The sequence below is a fragment of the Dendropsophus ebraccatus genome, chromosome 3, assembly GCF_027789765.1.
Source record: "Dendropsophus ebraccatus isolate aDenEbr1 chromosome 3, aDenEbr1.pat, whole genome shotgun sequence".
NCBI lineage: Eukaryota > Metazoa > Chordata > Amphibia > Anura > Hylidae > Dendropsophus > Dendropsophus ebraccatus.
In genome coordinates, this window is record NC_091456.1 from 126820755 (window position 1) to 126842088 (window position 21334).

The window sequence follows — 21334 nt, forward strand, 5'->3', positions numbered from 1 at the left end:
TGCAGCTTGCTGCACGATTTGTCGTTGGATTTTTGCCTACTTATTCTACCATTCTGCCGCTTTGTAATCAAGAGAAAATGTACATGATTTAGCAAGCAGTCCTGGACATTCCTCATGCCTGCTATTCTAGCTCCACTTAACCCTTGATACTAGGACATGTGATATCCTAGATGACAGCTGGGCATAGAGGGACAGACGTTGAAATGCAAATAACATATTATTTTAATCCAAACATTCTGCTAAACTTTTTATGAAAAATCCTGTTTTCGATTAGGTCTTATTAGGAAAATAAAGGCACAAAACGCTCCAAACCTTACAGGAACTAATAAAAAAAACACATGCTCCAACATTAACCCTTTATGTAGTAAACCCCCATCTTTAACAGAATAGTCCTTAGCCAAAGGCGGACATACAGCAACATGCCAGGAGGGCCACTGCGTCCTCTCCTGGAGCCCTGTTCTGTGATGTACAGACATTAATCCAGATGGCTTCATAGCAGCTATGTTGCACAAAGTATGGAAAAGGTAAGTGACCAGCAGACAACTTTTTATAAGTTTACCAGGGGCTAGTTAAAGGCACTGGACAGGACAGGCCTCTAGGTGCTGGATAACCCCTATATGTGCTTACCTGTGCAATGTAGGCAACACTATAATGGCTTTACAAGCTAAAGGAGTCAAAATAGGTTAACTGGTTTGGCCACTAGTAAAATGTGTATGAGGGCCTTCTGACTCTCTGCTCAAAGATGACTGTTCCACATACATACATACATACATAGGGAACACATGAATGTTCAGCCGTGCATAACATTCATGTGTATAGGGAGGATGGGAGAGATAAATTCAGCTAAAGGATTATTCAGCTGACAGCTATTGAAAATGTACAGGCACCTCAAGATGTTCCTTCCATGTCATGGTTGAGTACAGGGACAGCTGGGGCTACGTTTACACTAACTACTTTTGCGAGCACTCCATTCATTCACTCCATTTTAAGGGGTTTCTGAGCGTTGCAGAGTATGCTGCACTCTATTCATTTGAGGATCAATTTTCCTCTGTTCTCAGGATCAGTAGGGATCACAGTGGTCAAACTCCCACCAGCTTGTTATACCCTATCCTGTGGATAATTTCATGTAGGAACATTTGTTATCCCGTTGTAAGTTTTCACGTTTGGAATCAATATACCTTTAAACAACTCAACTTTCTATGTCAGTTCTTCTTTAAAGGCGTTATCCAGCGTTAGAAAAACATGGCAACTTTCTTCCAGAGACAACACGGCCCTGGTCACCAGTTTGGATGGGGTTGTGCAGCTCAGTTGAATGGAAGTGAAAGGAGCTTAATTGAAAAAAAAACACACTGTATTGTCTCTGGAAGAAAGTGTCCATGTTTTTTGAACGCTGGATGACCCCTTTAAATAAAATGACAACATAATATGTATCCTCTTCCCTGCAGATGTCTGGGGAAGGAATAGTGGGCTCAGACCCTGTTCTAAAGATTGTGGAGGTGCCAGGTTTTCCTTTCCTATGATGCTAACCACTGAGCAGCAACTTCCGTGACTCAAGATGTAGACCAGGAAATGACGAGGTATGTAGACTGGGCACCATTAGGACACCAGTAGTGTGGGATTGGTCAGGTGAGTACAGATGTTTACTTTTTCACTTATATATTTATTTATTTTACTTTTTGTTTCCAACCTAGCATTTGTTCCTAAAAAGAAGTAAACATGGATGGCCAAGCTGGATCTTACTTTGTCACAAAAAATCTGCTCGATTTTACTTGTCAAATCCACTTTATATTAGTACCAGGAGAATTTGGTGCTTCGAGCCAAGACTAAAATGTAACGTATGTACCTATGTTATCAGTGATTTGGTACAGCAGTTGCCCTCTAAACGTACATTACTGCTTACCTTAAACAATACCAGAGCACGCATACAGCATTCCGAAACCACAGAAGCCAGCTATTACCAAATTTGGTCTAGAGAAAAGCGCTGCAATGAAAATATAAAATCGATTCCAGAATAATTATTCCAAGCAATTCATCTCGGAGCCAGCTGTGACTGGAGACGTAAGAACACCAGGACAATTGAATTAAGACACACTGGTCATATTAGCCTTACCCCAGGCTAGATACAATTGCACACACTCAGCCAGTAAAGAAAACAGGTCACTGCTTCAGACACTCAGCTATCAGGGGAGAAGAAACGCACCAGCAGAGTCATCGCTGAGCCTGTGCCAGGTCCTTGGGTATTCTACAAGTGTTTTCATTTTCTTTTCTTGTAAACTCTTTTTGAAGAAAAAAGGGCTTATTGTTCTAACATTATTCTATGTACATAGATTTCATCAAAAGAATTACAATCCTTTCTTTTATTTATGCAGTAAGGAAATAACTTTTATGTTCTAAAGGGCTAAAGACAGAATGACATATTGTAGGCTGTGTTTATGGAGGAGCTGTCAGCCCTCCTGACATGTCTGTTTTAGGAAGCGCATTCCTCACAAAATAACTATTCTGGAGCATCTTTTCTTAGAACACTTGCATTGTGTTGCTCCTCTGTTATTCTTCATGGAAATGTATGAATAAAGTGACACTTGGGTGTTACAATTGCCCTTGTCAATGGGGAGTGTCCTTACACAGTCTGATATGGTCAGTGTTGTATGGCCAATGAAAGTATAAAGTGTATCGGGACCTTTAAAGGGGTTGTCCCAGTGAAAAAACTTATCCCCTATCCACACATTAAAGAATAAGAGTCTGGTCTCAGGGGGTCTGGCTGCTGGGACTTCATACATGGTCACATCTGCTCCATTTATTCTCTATGATAGTCGTCAACTGACTTCAGTATTCAGCTATCTTTGGTGGCTCCCATAGACAATGAATGGAGTGGCACTCTGTTACCACTGCTCAATACTGATAAAAGACTTGGGTTCCCATTCTCCAGCTGTTAAAGGGAACCAATCACTGGAAAAAAGCATATAGAGCTTTTGAAATGTGCTGTTAGAGCACACAGCACACTTGCCACACGTGTTTCCATAGCCTCCGTGCCTTCCCCATGTAAGCCGCAAAGTAACTTTATAAAACTGGCGCTCTGTATGCTAATTACCTGAGGTAGTCACCTGGGCGGTGTTCGGCTAGCAGGTAGTCACGGTCCCCTGGGCGTTCTTCCGCTGTAATCACGCCCCTCTGGGCGTGATTCAAATGGCAGAGTGGCTGTGGCGTCACTCGGGAGCGCGCCGTGCCCAACGTCGGCGCGCTTGCGTACTGATGCCGGACGCCGCCGCACATGCGCAGTGCAGCCGCTTCCATTCCGGTTGCACTGCGCCTGTGCAGAATAGCCTCGAACTCCGGCTAACAGGCTATTCGAGGCTATTCTGCACAGGCGCAGTACCGCCGGAATGGAAGCGGCTGCACTGCGCATGTGCGGCGGCATCTGGCATCAGAATGTCACAGCTACTCTGCCATTTGGATCACGCCCAGAGGGGCGTGATTACAGTGGAAGAACGCCCAGGGGACCGTGACTACCTGCTAGCCGAACACCGCCCAGGTGACTACCTCAGGTAATTAGCATACAGGGCGCCAGTTTTATAAAGTTACTTTGCGGCTTACATGGGGAAGGCACGGAGGCTATGGAAACACGTGTGGCAAGTGTGCTGTGTGCTCTAACAGCACATTTCAAAAGCTCTATATGCGTTTTTCCGGTGATTGGTTCCCTTTAAGGGGGAAGGGGAGGGATCGGCTATTACACAGACCGATTATTGAAGCCAAAGCGAGGAACAGACTATAAACAGAGAACAGATCATAAAGGAAAGACTGACATTTCTCCTCTTTTCAAATCCATTCCTGGCCTTGGTCTCACAAATCTGTCAGATAATCTGTGTGTGTGATAGGGCCTTTACCCTCTACCTTATTCTAAGGGTAAGTTGTAATGGTGGGACAACTCCTTTGAGTCAAAATCAAATGGTTGTACTATGAGTCTAAATGCAGCCTTAAAGTAGAACAAATCCAACCTGCTGAAAGCTCCCTATTGTGCACTGGGCGTTGAGGAAGAAGGTACTGTATGTCTCTTACTTTCATTCTCAGCACCGTTTCAGTGCAGTTTTAATGTAATCCACTGTCCATAAGGCGGTTTTGAGCACTCCCCCTTCCCCAGAGTACCGATCCATCCTAACCCCAGCCAGCCCACTCCACTGATAATCATTAAAAGGGACCGGTCAGATGTTGGAGTTTCAGCTCCCTGGGGGCAGTGCAGTGCTCCAAACGGCCTTACCGGACAGAGGACTACAAACAGCAGGGGAATTGCGCTAAGGATGAAGTTAACAGACATATCTTCATCCTCAGAGCTCTGTGCACAATAGGGAGCTATCAGTAAGTTAGGTTCCCCTTAAACACTGAATCTACATACACCGGGTTATCATCTGCAAAAAGATACCATGCCTTTCCTTCATCTATTAGATTCATCTGAGGTAACTTGAGTAGCGAATGAGGAAACATGAAATTCCTACAAAGTACAAAGGACATATATGGATTCAGACATCCTGGTCATCGTGACAAAAAAACCTGCTACTCTGAAATTGATATACTCTGAAATTTACTAAAGTTACAGAATAAAAATGAAAATAAAATAAAAAAGGGCTGTTGTCCAGATATAGACGACAAAAAGTTACTTATGCTACTAGTAACGTCTGTGAGAGAATTATTTGGAACATGTGAGAGAAAGGTATTTGCATACAGATTGTAAAAAGTGTCGCCAACTTCATTAAAAAGTACTCTGCAGCAGATTTAAAGGGTCTGGGCTATGCATGGGCAGCTTTCCATATTGCAAGTGTTGATGACTTACATCTTCCATAATCCTCAGCCAGCCGCTGGCTGCTAACTGATATAGCATCACGTGACAATTAATTCAGCTGCAGCAGATTTGCTAAGTTTTAGCTTATGCCAAAATTACAGCAAAAACAAGACAGTAGCACTGGAGTTTAAAGGAGAACTCCGGACTGGGGTGATTTTCTTTTGGGAGTCTTGGGGAGGGGCAGGGTGCTGGCTGACCGGCTAAATGGCCCAACACATCACATCCCAGGTCCCCTCTCAGACCCAGTTGCTCCCAGGACCGGGGAACTGGAGCTGCAAGATCCCAGCACCAATGCTGGAACGGGGGAAGTGAAAGCATGTTACTTTCATCTTCCCCAGCAGTCTGCCAAAAATCCCTTAATATCCTATGGTAGGGTACATTTGCAGTATGAGGCTATGTTCACACAACGTAGGTTTAATAATAATCTCGGCCGCAGTTGCCTATTTGCAAAAACGGCTGTGATTAATAGGAAACTTGTGCTGCCGTCTATGGAATCACATCAGTACACATACACATAGTATACACTCTGTCCGGGATCGCTAGTGGCCGCACAAAAACCTGACATGCCATTTTTGTGCGGCCTCTATTCATTTCAGTTTTTTAGGTAATTTCAACAAAGGTGTATATCATTTTTACACTATGATTCCTTCCATCCATCAGACTACTACCCGTGGCAAAGCTGCTCTGCATCTGAACTCTGGAGACTGCACACATCGTGCCTCAGATGAGTGGGATCTTGTCTAATAATTTTAACAAACAATGGTCATCCATTGTTAATATTGTACCTTGAGGGACCACTGTATGTTAAATATTTAAATACAACATATCTGATGCATGTGACTATACCCTACTGAAAAGAGCTGCGATCCACTGCAAGTAGCGCTTCTCGTCTGAAGCCTTGCTGTGAACCATCGAATTCAATGGACAGCTAACACTACGTCACTATGTTGATAATATTATTAGCAACAATAACTAATAATAGACATACGAAAAGTGCTTACACAGCAGATGTAGTTGTACAAATCTTTTTTTTGGCCTCTTAAAAGGTTTCCAATACTTTATGGCATGAAATCCATTCCTCTTCTCCATACATGTGTCTCTGTTACTTATATGTTTCCCCTTAATGTAAATATTTGGACAGTAAAACTCCTTGGGATCAAACCAAAATCTCAATTTCTAGGAAAGTCAGCTACATGTAACAAACTTATTAAAATTCTGCTGAACCTTTAGACGTATCTGTTACAGGGAAAGTCGGAGAACTGACAGCCATCGCCACGCCAGGAGTGTCATGTGACTTTCTTAGCCTCCTGTAAGACATTGTATCTGGAAAATCTGTAAGAACATGGCGTAACAGCTAGAAGAACCCCAATGGCTCTATGCGGGTTCTATCACGGTCTAGGTTGGCTCAGAACAAACAGCGGCTCAGGTCTTGAGGCTACAGCAGGAACATTTACTATATTCTGATAATCTAAACCCAGAAAAGAGGCCATCTCTAAGAACTGCTTTTATGATTGCCATAAAATGACTTAACCTTATAAAAGGCAAATCACAAAACTAATAGTCTGGTGGAGGAGAAGTGAGCACATAAATAATGTGCACAAAGGCCGTCCCACCTTCAGATGGTTCAGAGAAGGGAGAAACACGTCAGGCTCCTGTTAGGATGTGAGTTATGAGGTTTTTTTCAGCCGTCTCTCCGGTAATGCTAATCTCTGCTATGTCAGACTGCACATGATATATAGCCAGCTAAACAGCTCCTCAAGAATCCCTTTTATTCCACAGTTCCTGGAGCAGAAAGATTCCCCAGTCACTGGACAACCTAAAAGAACCTTACAAGACACACAGGACATCTGACAGATTGCAGGTTGAAAGGAGACTAAGGGGGGCTGCCTGGCGTCATGGATGTCCTAGCAGGGCAGTTGTGCTCAAGAGTGACCTATACTATAATGCAGAGTCCAGGCATGCTGGGACTCATAGTCCTACAAGAGCTGGAGAGCCCCAGGTTATAATGCTGATAGCTGATGGAAGCATGAGGCTCCTGCGGCACATAGCGGATCCTGCACCTGGGAACAATACAGACTACTAGATGCAAAAAGATCCTTCCCTATACACTTCTTGTCCCCGGTTTTAGAGGAGCCGATAGCATGGTGCCACATGTCACTCATCTCAGTGACACCGAGCAATAACCTGGCGTGTCATGTGATCAGCACCTTGTGAACACTCCAGCTTTGTTCTGTCAGAGGGGATTAAGGAGGGCGCATGACCTTGTAACCAGCCGGACACTTCAGATCTATGTTACACTGTGAACCTCACAAAAGAAGTCATTGTAGGAGTCCTCTATACAGGCTGTGCTAGAAGCAGGCAGTGCTGGGCTCTTCCAGCAAGGTCAAATGGTGATCACCCATCATAGCCACACGCTGCAACTACTAGTCCAGTGATAGCCATAGCCACATGCTGCAACTACTAGTCCAGTTATAGCCATAGCCACACGCTGCAACTACTAGTCCAGTTATAGCCATAGCCACATGCTGCAACTAGTAGTCCATTGATAGCCATAGCCACATGCTGCAACTACTAGTCCAGTTATAGCCATAGCCACACGCTGCAACTACTAGTCCAGTGATAGTCATAGCCAAACACTGCAACTACTAGTACAGTGATGATGAGCATCCATGACCATGTGCATCATCTCTACACTGATTATATTACATAGCATTATGGCCACATGTCACAACCTGCACAGCTACATAGAAATAGCTCCATAGTCCTGAGTATAAGAATCAGACTGTTTGCATTACTATATGTGAATGGTAAAGGGAGCAGAGTATCTGGAGGGCACACAGATACAGCAGAGTATCAGGAGGGCACACAGATACAGCAGAGTATCAGGGGGGGACACAGATGCAGCAGGTTATGAGGAGGGCACACAGATGCAGCAGAGTATCTGGAGGGCACACAGATACAGCAGAGTATCAGGAGGGCACACAGATGCAGCAGGGTATGAGGAGGGCACACAGATGCAGCAGAGTATCAGGAGGGCACACAGATGAAGCAGAGTATGAGGAGGGCACACAGATGCAGCAGAGTATCAGGAGGGCACAAAGATGCAGCAGAGTATCAGGAGGGCACACAGATGCAGCAGAGTATGAGGGCACACAGATGCAGCAGAGTATGAGGAGGGCACACAGATGCAGCAGAGTATCAGGAGGGCACAGAGATGCAGCAGGGTATCAGGAGGGCACACAGATGCAGCAGAGTATCAGAAAGGCACAAAGATGCAGCAGAGTATCAGGAGGGCACATAGATGAAGCAGAGTATCAGGAGGGCACACAGATGCAGCAGAGTATGAGGAGGGCACACAGATGCAGCAGAGTATGAGGAGGGCACACAGATGCAGCAAAGTATGAGGAGGGCACACAGATGCAGCAGAGTATGAGGAGGGCACACAGATGCAGCAGAGTATCAGGAGGGCACACATATGCAGCAGGGTATCAGGAGGGCACACAGATGCAGCAGATTATCAGGAGGGCACAAAGATGCCGCAGGGTATCAGGAGGGCACACAGATGCAGCAGAGTATCAGGAGGGCACACATGCAGCAGGGCATCAAGAGGGCACACAGATGCAGCAGAGTATGAGGAGGGCACACAGATGCAGCAGAGTATGAGGAGGGCACACAAATGCAGCAGAGTATGAGGAGGGCACACAGATGCAGCAGGGTATAAGGAGGGTACACAGATGCAGCAGGGTATCAGGAGGGCACACAGATGCAGCAGAGTATGAGGAGGGCACACAGATGCAGCAGAGTAGCAGAGTATGAGGAGGGCACACAGATGCAGCAGGGCATCAGGAGGGCACACAGATGCAGCAGAGTATGAGGAGGGCACAAAGATGCAGCAGGGTATCAGGAGGGCACACAGATGCAGCAGAGTATGAGGAGGGCACACAGATGTAGCAGAGTAGCAGAGTATGAGGAGGGCACACATGCAGCAGGGCATCAGGAGGGCACACAGATGCAGCAGAGTATGAGGAGGGCACACAGATGCAGCAGAGTAGCAGAGTATGAGGAGGGCACACAAATGCAGCAGAGTATGAGGAGGGCACACAGATGCAGCAGGGTATCAGGAGGGCACACAGATGCAGCAGAGTATGAGGAGGGCACACAGATGCAGCAGAGTATGAGGAGGGCACAGATGCAGCAGAGTAGCAGAGTATGAGGAGGGCACACAGATGCAGCAGAGTAGCAGAGTATGAGGAGGACACACAGATGCAGCAGAGTAGCAGAGTATGAGGAGGGCACACAGATGCAGCAGGGTATGAGGAGGGCACACAAATGCAGCAGAGTATGAGGAGGGCACACAGATGCAGCAGGGTATAAGGAGGGTACACAGATGCAGCAGGGTATCAGGAGGGCACACAGATGCAGCAGAGTATGAGGAGGGCACACAGATGCAGCAGAGTAGCAGAGTATGAGGAGGGCACACAGATGCAGCAGGGCATCAGGAGGGCACACAGATGCAGCAGAGTATGAGGAGGGCACAAAGATGCAGCAGGGTATCAGGAGGGCACACAGATGCAGCAGAGTATGAGGAGGGCACACAGATGCAGCAGAGTAGCAGAGTATGAGGAGGGCACACATGCAGCAGGGCATCAGGAGGGCACACAGATGCAGCAGAGTATGAGGAGGGCACACAGATGCAGCAGAGTAGCAGAGTATGAGGAGGGCACACAAATGCAGCAGAGTATGAGGAGGGCACACAGATGCAGCAGGGTATCAGGAGGGCACACAGATGCAGCAGAGTATGAGGAGGGCACACAGATGCAGCAGAGTATGAGGAGGGCACACAGATGCAGCAGAGTAGCAGAGTATGAGGAGGGCACACAGATGCAGCAGAGTAGCAGAGTATGAGGAGGGCACACAGATGCAGCAGAGTAGCAGAGTATGAGGAGGACACACAGATGCAGCAGGGTATGAGGAGGACACACAGATGCAGCAGAGTAGCAGAGTATGAGGAGGGCACACAGATGCAGCAGGGTATAAGGAGGGCACACAGATGCAGCAGAGATGAGTTGATCAGATGCAGCAGGGATGAGTAGATCAGATGCAGCAGGGATGAGTAGATCAGATACAGCAGAATTTACATAGAATGTGAAGAGTGAAATAGTGTGATTGGATGGGTGAATGAATTGAGCATAAATTATGGGCTAGTGAACAATATCCCTGAGCATGTTTGAAGCTGGAGTTGTAATATAGAGGAGTGGAGCAGAAATGGCAATATGACTACACAACATAACCTGAAGGGGTTAATGAAATCCAAGGAGGCAGGCTTATGACCGATGCTATAAGAAGACTACAACAGACTGTGGGGACTTCTCCCTGACGAAGGAAATCTGTGGATTTCTGAAACACGTTGGAGTAATTGTGGTCCTCCACATTCTCTGTTCTCTGTGACGTCACAGGGCAAGTGTGGGCGGAAGTTAGTGGTGCACGCTGCCGGCCCGGAGCGTGCCCACTATTGCATTAGCATTGGAAGAAACAACCAGCGGCATACTGCCAGGATTGATACTGCCTGACAGATCTGGAATCGGCACCCTGTTACAGGACAAAGGCTGTGACTGTCATCACTGCGGACCATGACACGCTTCCCAGCACTGAACTCTCATCTCCTCACTACCCAGGTAGCATCAGATTACACTGCTCTATACACTGGTGGGGGCGGACACTAGTTACATGCTGTGAAAGGAGATAATGAATTGGTGATTAGACGGCACATTCCACTTGTTAACCCTTCACTAGGACGTGCTGTCAGTTGGTGTTAGGGGTCTGTGCATGTGCTTTATCCATCGGAGTATTGTCTGCTGATATAGAAGCCACTGCATTCAGATACACATGAGGATTCCTGTATCCTCTGTTTATCTGCCGGAGTGGCTGTGAGCAGCACATCGTTGCATGTGTCTGTCCCATCAGCTAGATTTTTTACACCAAGCAGAAAGGGCTATGTCAGAGAATGGAGACAGGTTACACAGGGCAGTATAGCAGGAGGGAAGCTGCAGCCGGTATCACCCCTGAGAACAAAGCTCCGGGGGCCGCAGCGTTACCATGGATACAGTCATCCAGCATCTGCTCCCGGGTCCGCACACTGGACCAGTCCCCGTAGATCCTGTCAGCCATCAGTCATGCCTCCTCCGTGCGCTGACACTACAGCATCCCGTCCTCCCGGAGTGCACAGCCCCAGCCTCGCTCCCCCCATGCCCCGGTCACCTTTGTCTCCTGAGCCGGTCCTTTGTCTCCTGAGCCGGGAGCAGATGTGTCCGGAGCTGCGGCAGCGCGGAGTGGCCTCCCAGGCACTGAGCAGCCAGCAGGCTGGCCTCGCCATACACACACACAGGGTTAATCCAGCTGCCAGGCCACACCCCCGACCGCTGATTGGCCGCAGCTGTGTAGTGGAGACAAGGGGGGCTGCCTGGTGTCATGGATGTCCTTGCAGGGGAGCTGTGCTCAGGAGGGACCGCTACTGCTAATAGTGACTGTGTACCGTCTGGGCATGCTGGGACTCATAGTCCTACTAGAGAGGGAGAGCCCCAGGTTATAATGCTGATAGCTGATAGAAGCGTGAGGCTCATAGCGGATCCTGCACTAGGGAACAATACAGACTACTACTGTGCCCTCCCGAAACTTCTCCTCCCGGTGTTACCGGAGCAGATAGCACAGGGCCATGTGTCCCTCATCTCAGTGACACCGGGCAATAACCTGGGGTGTCATGCACAGCGCCGAGCATCACATCAGGTCAGCACAGCATCCTCAGTATAATCAGTGTACAGCGCCGAGCATCACATCAGGTCAGCACAGCATCCTCAGTATAATCAGTGTACAGCGCCGAGCATCACATCAGGTCAGCACAGCATCCTCAGTATAATCAGTGTACAGCGCCGAGCATCACATCAGGTCAGCACAGCATCCTCAGTATCATCAGTGTACAGCGCCGAGCATCACATCAGGTCTGCCGAGCATCCCCAGTATCATCAGTGTACAGCGCCGAGCATCACATCAGGTCAGCACAGCATCCTCAGTATAATCAGTGTACAGCGCCGAGCATCACATCAGGTCTGCCGAGCATCCCCAGTATCATCAGTGTACAGCGCCGAGCATCACATCAGGTCAGCACAGCATCCTCAGTATAATCAGTGTACAGCGCCGTACACCACATCTGCAGAGCATCCCCAGTATCGTCAGTGTACAGCGCCGAGCATCACATCAGGTCAGCACAGCATCCTCAGTATAATCAGTGTACAGCGCCGAGCATCACATCAGGTCTGCCGAGCATCCCCAGTATCATCAGTGTACAGCGCCGAGCATCACATCAGGTCAGCACAGCATCCTCAGTATAATCAGTGTACAGCGCCGAGCATCACATCAGGTCTGCCGAGCATCCCCAGTATCATCAGTGTACAGCGCCGAGCATCACATCAGGTCAGCACAGCATTCTCAGTATAATCAGTGTACAGCGCCGAGCATCACATCAGGTCTGCCGAGCATCCCCAGTATCACCGGTGTACAGCGCCGAGCATCCCCAGTATCACCGGTGTACAGCGCCGTACACCACATCTGCAGAGCATCCCCAGTATCATCAGTGTACAGCGCCGAGCATCAAATCTGCAGAGCATCCCCAGTATCATCAGTGTACAGCGTCATACGTCACATCAGGACTGCAGAGCATCCCCAGTATCATCAGTGTACAGCGCCCTACATCACATCTGCAGAGCATCCCCAGTATCATCAGTGTACAGCGCCGAGCATCACATCTGCAGAGCATCCCCAGTATCATCAGTGTACAGCGCCGAGCATCACATCTGCAGAGCATCCCTAGTATCATCAGTGTCCAGCGCCGTACATCACATCTGCACAGCATCCCCAGTATCATCAGTGTACAGCGTCATACATCAGATCAGGACTGCAGAGCATCTCCAGTATCATCAGTGTACAGCGCCGAGCATCACATCTGCAGAGCATCCCCAGTATCATCAGTGTACAGCGTCATACATCACATCAGGACTGCAGAGCATCCCCAGTATCATCAGTTAACAGCGCCGTACATCACATCTGCAGAGCATCCCCAGTATCATCAGTGTACAGCGTCATACATCACATCAGGACTGCAGAGCATCCCCAGTATCATCAGTGTACAGCGCCGTACATCACATCTACAGAGCATCCCCAGTATCATCAGTGTACAGCGCCGTACATCACATCTGCAGAGCATCCCCAGTATCACCAGTGTACAGCGCCGAGCATCACATCTGCAGAGCATCCCCAGTATCATCAGTGTACAGTGCCGTACATCACATCAGGTCTGCAGAGCATCAGGCCCGGACTGGTAATCTGGCAAGCCAGGCAAGTGCCCACTGGACTGGCCAGATTACCAGTCCGTGGGCCGCCTGGGCTGCATAATAAAAAAAAAAATATTATAAAAAAAAAAAAATCACAGCCGTGGCCCATTTCTTTCTTCCCGGCCCGCCTCTGCCCGCTCTGGTCACCGCAGATGGCCCTTGGTCACCTCCTGTTACCTCCTGTCACCGGAGCCCGCGGCCTGATCCGGTCCCCACAGCCTGCTTGGCCCGCCCCTGCGCGCTCCTCACGTGCTCCTCTAATCCAATCAACTCGGAGCAGAAGCGTGGGGCTGCTGCGGCCGGTCATGGAGCGCGCGTTGTACGTGCACCACAGCCGGCCGCAGCGGCCCCACGCTGCTCCTCGTTGATTGGATTAAAGAAGCACGTCAGGAGCAGGCAGGGGCGGGCCGAGCAGGCTCTGGTGACCTTAGCTGGCCGTGCGGGCTCCGGTGACAGGAGGTGACAGGGGCGGGCTGCAGTGACCGAGGGCCATCTGTAAAGGAGGGATGAGAAGAGAGGGGGGGCCATCTATAGAGGGGGGGCATCTATAAGGGAGGGGGGAGAAGAGAGAGGGGGCCATCTATAAAGGAGGGGGAGAAGAGAGGGGGGGCCATCTATAAAGGAGGGGGGAGAAGAGAGATGGGGCCATCTTTAAGGGAGGGGGGAGAAGAGAGAGGGGGCCATCTATAAGGGAGGGGGAGAGAGGGGGCCATCTATAAGGGAGCGGGGGAGAAGAGACAGGGGGCCATCTATAAGGCAGGGGGAGAAGAGAGAGGGGTTCATCTGTAAAGGAGGGGGGAGAAGAGAGGGGGGCCATCTATAAAGGAGGGGCGAGAAGTGAGAGGGGGCCATCTATAAGGGAGGGAGAGAAGAGAGAGGGGGCCATCTATAAGGGAGGGAGAGAAGAGAGAGGGGCCATCTATACGGGAGGAAGGAGAGAGAGGGGGCCATTTATAAGGGAGGGGGGAGAGAGAGGGGGCCATCTATAAGGGAGGGAAGGAGGAGAGAGAGGGGGCCATTATAAGGGAGGGGGGAGAGAGGGGGACATCTATAAGGGAGGGGGGGAGAAGAGAGAGGGGGCCATCTATAAGGTAGGGGGAAGAGAGAGGGGCCCATCTATAAGGGGGGAGAGAAAAGGGGCCATCTATAAGGGAGGGGGGAGAGAGGAGGCCATCTGTAAGGGGGGGAGAGAGGGGGACATCTATAAGGGAGGGGGGAGAAAGAGGGGGGCATCTATAAGGGAGGGGGAGAAAGAGGGGGCATCTATAAGGGATCAGGGAGAGAGAGGGGGCATCTATAAGAGAGCAGGGAGAGAGAGAGGGGGCATCTATAAGGGAGGGGGGAGAGAGAGGGGGCCATCTATAAGGGGGGGAGATAAGGAGCCATCTATAAGTAGGGGGACAACATCTGTAAGGGGGCTACATAAAGGGAAGCATATAATATAAGGGGGTCACATAGAGTCAGCCTACCCACTAAATAAGGGTGTAAAGGGGCCAATACAGATGTGCAGTTTGTAGAGAGGGATGGTGCCAGAGTGAGGAGCCTAATATATCTGGTAGATTCTGTGGATTCGTGGCTCTGAGAAGTTCTAATGGCCCAAGGCAGATGGAGAAGAAAGTAAGAAAAGGGAAGAACTCCGATCAGAGAAGACGTCCCCTGTGAGTCACCTGATATAACTGCACTGTAATGTATATGGAGTACAGAACCTGTGTAGAGCCACCTCTATATGACTGTATGAGGTGATAGTAATCTGTGTTCAGTGGATGTTATTTAGTAGCAGCGGTGGTATTAGTCAGTATGCAGTGGTATTAGTCTGTATGCGGGGGTATTAGTCAGTATGTGGTGGTATTAGTCAACATGTGGTGACATTAGTATGCGGTGACACTTAACTGGGAGGAGACTGCACTACCAAACGGGGTGCCGCCTAAGGCATACTAAACAAGTAATCACAACCAGACAAGAAAAAGAGTAAGCCTAAAGCAAAACAGGCGCACGCCCGAATAAATGAGTATATCTTTATTGAACAAATATGATTAGTATTACAAAACAGCAATTGGACTAGAATCCATGAATACATGATTAAAAACAATTAAAACCAAAAACAACATGGGAGAACCAGTCAATACAAGGAAAACCCCTAGGGTCACAACCCAATTTTACATGTAAACCCAACCTTCCATGATCAATAAACAACTATATATACAAAAGAAAAACATCCACAATTTAAAATATAAAGTGCTGTGCCTCAAGGTGCAAAAGTATTTAGTCAGTCAATATGGTTATTGACTGACCGGTGGCCAAACATTTCGTAGAGGCAAGACATAAAGAAAGTGAGCTGAGATGTATGGTGGTAGACAGAGTGATGATGCCAACGAGGGGAGGAGATAGATTACTAGCTCTAAAGAAAAGAGAATTGCAGTGGATTTTTATGACAGATGCGTTAGGTCCAGATGGACTTAATGTGGAATAGAAAAACTTCCAAACATATTGTTAAGTAAGTGGTGCATTCCTATGTTAAAACCTGGTGTTTGATCGGCAGAATCTAGCAGTGAATGTACAAACAATGGATCTCTGTCATTTTATTAATAATGTTTTCTTTTTGTCTTAGAAACTATACATACATGTATGGAAGATCACAGCGGGGAGACTCACCATCCGTATATGGAGAACCAGGCAGCGCTATGTATTATACTTTCAGGCTGGATGCATATAATGCCAATATACATACAACATTAAAAGTCTGCGGTAATTACTTGGACTGTGTACACAAGCAGCGGATATGTTGCGTCTTCTATAATTGAAGAGGTCATACGAGAAAGGGCCTGGAGAGGCTACAGGACAGGGGTAGGATGCGGTACCGGGGCGTAATATATGCCCTGGGGTGATGCGACCTGCCAACGTACTGTCACAAGTATCGGATATGACCACTTCTATGAATGAGTATGGCTAGCCCACCTGATGACGTCAATTGTATTAACATATGCGTACGCAAGCGCACTGCTGCTATGGTTCGGGACCAGGCGGAAAGAGGGTGAGATTGAACCGCTGTGAAACAAATAAACTATGGACTTATATATTAATAATTTCCCTGCCATCTGACTCGAGCTTGGATTTTAAAACACTGCACTTGTAATACTTGTATGATTTGTGAAAAAGAACACACTTTCTTTGCTGATTAGATTTTAAGTATGCAAACCTTAATTATGCAAATGTCACACCATTCACATTCTAGCACTAATTGATTTACCTGTATTTAAATGATCTATGTTTGTGTGGAAGTCACGCTTGAAAAAGACGACAAAGGTCGTTGAAACGTCGCGCACTTGACCTGTTATGCTGTGCTGCACTATTATGTTACAATAAATCACATATTTTGATACACAAATTGGAGTGCTGTGGGCGATCCTTTGGAATATTGTGGAGGTCCTGGTCAAGACTACCTGCGGGCACCCTGTATCCTTACTATCAGAAGTAGTGCTGCTCAGAGATTCAAATATTTAGATAGATAGATAGATAGATAGATAGATAGATAGATAGGAGATAGATAGATAGATAGATAGATAGATAGATAGATAGATAGATAGATAGATAGGAGATAGATAGATAATAGATAGGAGATGGATAGATAGATAGATAGATAGATAGATAGATAGATAGATAGATAGATAGATAGATAGGAGATAGATAGATAGATAGATAGATAGGAGATAGATAGATAGATAGGAGATAGATAGATAGATAGATAGGAGATAGATAGATAGATAGATAGATAATAGATAGGAGATAGATAGATAGATAGATAGATAGATAGATAGGAGATAGATAATAGATAGATAGGAGATAGATAATAGATAGATAGGAGATAGATAATAGATAGATAGATACATAGATAGATAGGAGATAGATAGATAGATAGATAGATAGATAGATAGATAGATAGGAGATAGGAGATAGATTGATAAATAGATAGGAGATAGATAGATAGATAATAGATAGATAGATAATAGATAGGAGATAGATAGATAGATAGATAGGAGATAGATAGATAATAGATAGGAGATAGATAGATAGATAGGAGATAGATAGATAGATAGATAATAGATAGGAGATAGATAGATAGATAGATAGATAGATAGATAGATAGATAGATAGGAGATAGATAATAGATAGATAGGAGATAGATAATAGATAGATAGATACATAGATAGATAGATAGATAGATAGATAGATAGGAGATAGATAATAGATAGATAGGAGATAGATAATAGATAGATAGATAGATAGATAGGAGATAGATAGATAGATAGATAGATAGATAGATAGATAGATAGGAGATAGATTGATAAATAGATAGGAGATAGATAGATAGATAATAGATAGATATTAGATAGGAGATAGATAGATAGATAGATATTAGATAGGAGATAGATAGATAGATAGATAGGAGATAGAAGATAGATAGATAGATAGGAGATAGATAGATTGATAAATAGATCGGAGATAGATAGATAGATATTAGATAGATAGATAGATAGATAGATATTAGATAGATAGATGATAGATAGATAGATAGATAGATAGATAGATAGATAGATAGATAGATAGATAATAGATAGGAGATAGATAGATAGATAGGAGATAGAAGATAGATAGATAGATACATAGATAGATAGCAGATAGATAGATAGATATTAGATAGATAGGAGATAGATAGATAATAGATAGATAGATAGATAGATAGATAGATAGATAGATAATAGATAGATAGGAGATAGATAGATAATAATCTTACTCAGATACCAGCAGGGGCACAGGTAAGCATGGATGGAGGGAGACAGAGGATCCTGGAGGCTGCAGGGAGAGATGGGGAGGAGGGAGGATGCACACAGGCCGTGCAGAGGTCACAAGTCAGTACACAGCAGGGAAGCATGGCCTGTCAGATAATACTGCAGTTGCCTCACACACAGTCTACACAGCACAAAGTTTAGCAGGCCGTGTGGGCAGCTGCCAGGGCCGGAATGGGACTGAAAATCAGCCCTGGCACTCACAACCCTCCAGCCCACATACCATATCACACGGTGTCCTTAGGTTGTGTTGTATTGCAGCTCAGTTCCATTGACTGGAATGGCGCCAAGTCTATCTATCTATCTCATATTTATCATCTATCTGTCTATCTATCTCAAATCTATCATCTATCTGTCTATCTATCTATCTATCTATCTATCTATCTATCTATCTATCTAGCAGAGAATGCACGGCACACCCAGAATATGGTGAACAAACTGATGTTGTGCACCATGATTAGAGAAATAAATCACAGTGTGTTTACCATATTCCAGGAGTGTGTGGATTCTCTGCTGTATATCAGTATCTGTCTCCAGTCAAGACCTAGATCTGCAGGCACCAAACATACGACAGAAGCAGTGCTGCTTCCTTTTTTTTTGTTTCTACCTGTTATGCAACTACAGGCTACAGCAGCGATAAGAGGTGTAAGTAGGGTACTAGGGATATGTATGCATGATAATACTAACCAACTAACACCAGTATACAGGGAGCGAATATTATCATTATACATATTTCCGCCATACTGTTACTACCATTATTACAGTATACAAGTAACAGATAATACATCAACACTATAGCCACTATCATCATCATCAACAACATGACTAATACCACTGTACTGTCACTGAATAAAATCCACTACGTGAACACAAGTATTATCTATAAAATGAGTTTACACATGACAAATATACCGACATACCATGACCACTGCCATACAGTGGCTGGATAATACTGCTGTACTGTCAATTAATAATATTCCCTTTATACTACGGGTATATAAAATGCAATATTCTACCTCAGCATTGACTAGAAATGAGTAAACTAACAGTAAGTTTGCATAAATCTGAATCCAGGCGGTATAGGCTACATCCATCTTCTCAAGCCACTGGCATTCAAATACAGAGCGTTTTGGTTTATGTCAACCTAAACTTAATGTAAGTGCACTCATCTCTAGCAGTGACCAAATAGAGGTAGAGATCTAGCTATACAAAGGATCTATGATTAAGAGTGTGTTTAGACATACAGGATCTGCAGCAGATTTGATGCAGATCCTGTACGTGTGAACGCAACCCTGGGGCTGCGTTCACACTACGTATATTTCAGTCAGTATATGTATATTTCAGTTAGTATATTTCAGTCAGTATTGTGGTCCTCATATTGCAACCAAAACCAGGAGTTGATTAAAAACACAGAAAGGCTCTGGTCACACAATGTTGAAATTGAGTGTATGGCCGCCATTTAATGGCAAATATTTGCTGTTATTTTAAAACAACGGCTGTTATATTGAAATAATGGCAGTTATTTACCGTTATATGGCGGCCATCCACTCAATTTCAACATTGTGTGAACAGATCCTTTCTGTGTTTTTAATCCACTCCTGGTTTTGGTTGCAATACTGACTGAAATATACTGACTGAAATATACGTAGTGTGAACGCTACATATATTTCATATGTGGTCCTCATATTGCAACCAAAACCAGGAGTGGATTAAAAACACAGAAAGGATCTGTTCACACAATGGTGAAATTGAGTGGATGGCCGCCATATAACAGTAAATAACTGCCATTATTTCAATACAACGGCCGTTGTTTTAAGATAACAGCTAATATTTGCCATTAAATGGCGGCCATCCACTCAATTTCAACATTATGTGATCAGAGCCTTTCTGTGTTTTTAATCCACTCCTGGTTTTGGTTGCTATGAGGACCAAATACTGCCTGAAATATACGTAGTGTGAACCCAGCCTAAAAGTGATTATAGTGCAGTTACATCCAGTGACTTACAGGAGGCATCTTCCTACATGAATCATAAGTGACGTTTTTGGTAGTCAAAGCTGTCTGTTTTTCTCTTTTCTTTCCATCTGGCTCACCCCATCATGAAGATTTCTGCAGCCATGACTCGTCTCCCCAGAATCTGCGAGACAAACACTTTAGGCTCCACACTCCAGCATCATCCTTACCCTATACCTCACCATCCCCATTGCTTTACACAGTAACAGTGCAGCTAGTAGTCAGGCAGCTCTGTGTGCCTATATAGTATTAGACCCTCTCTGTGCTGTGTTATTATATAGGCAACTCCTCAATGCTCCCCTATAGTAGGCTCCCCTGTGCAGCAGTCTCCATATACTATATATGTCCCACTGAGCAGCAGAACCTTTATAACACAGGTCCTCATGTGCAGCCCCTAAATAATATAGCCCCCCATGCAACCCCCACACAATATAGATGCCCTGTGCAGTCCCACATAGTATAGCCCTCCCCCTGTGTAGCCCCCATAGTATATACTCCCTGTGTAGCCCCCACATAGTATAGGTCCCTGTGTAGCAAGCCCCACATGGAACCCCCCCCCCCGTGTAGCCCCCACATAGTATAGGTCCCTGTGTAGCCAGCCCCCAAATAGTATAGCCCTCCCCCCTGTATAGCCCCTATAGTATATCCCCCTGTGTATCCCCCATAGTATATACTCCCTGTGTAGCCCCCACATAGTATAGGTCCCTGTGTAGCAAGCCACCACATGGCATAGCCCTCTCCCTGTGTAGCCCCCACATAGTATAGGTCCCTGTGTAGCCAGCCCCCACATAGTATAGCCCTCCCCCTGTATAGCCCCTATAGTATATCCCCCCCTGTGTAGCCCCCACATAGTATAGGTCCCTGTGTAGCCATCCCCCACATAGTATAGCAATCCCCCCTGTGTAGCCCACATAGTATATCCCCCCTGTGTAGCCCCCACATAGTATAGGTCCCTGTGTAGCCCCATAGTATATCCCCCTTTGTAGCCCCCACATAGTATAGGTCCCTGTGTAGCCCCCATAGTATATCCCCCTTTGTAGCCCCCACATAGTATAGGTCCCTGTGTAGCCAATTCCCACATGGTATAGGTCCCTGTGTAGCCAATTACCACATAGTATAGGTCCCTGTGTAGCCAATTCCCACATAGTATAGGTCCCTGTGTAGCCAATTCCCACATAGTATAGGTCCCTGTGTAGCCCCCATAGTATATCCCCCTTTGTAGCCCCCACAAAGTATAGGTCCCTGTGTAGCCCCCTAGTATATC

At 46.2% G+C, this 21334-nt stretch overlaps 1 protein-coding gene across 3 annotated transcripts in view; it reads right to left on the reverse strand.

The window, feature by feature from the left end:
* SNCAIP (synuclein alpha interacting protein) overlaps positions 1–21334 on the reverse strand; it is a 248530-nt gene that overhangs the window by 181135 nt on the left and 46061 nt on the right. For 2 of the 3 annotated variants that reach the window (XM_069962652.1, XM_069962654.1), the window contains exon 1: positions 11090–11167. The exons of the other annotated variant lie outside the window; for it this stretch is intronic. The gene's annotated coding sequence lies outside the window, so the exon portion shown is untranslated. Of the gene's footprint in view, positions 1–11089; positions 11168–21334 lie in introns of those variants that run through there. 3 annotated transcript variants of the gene reach the window in all.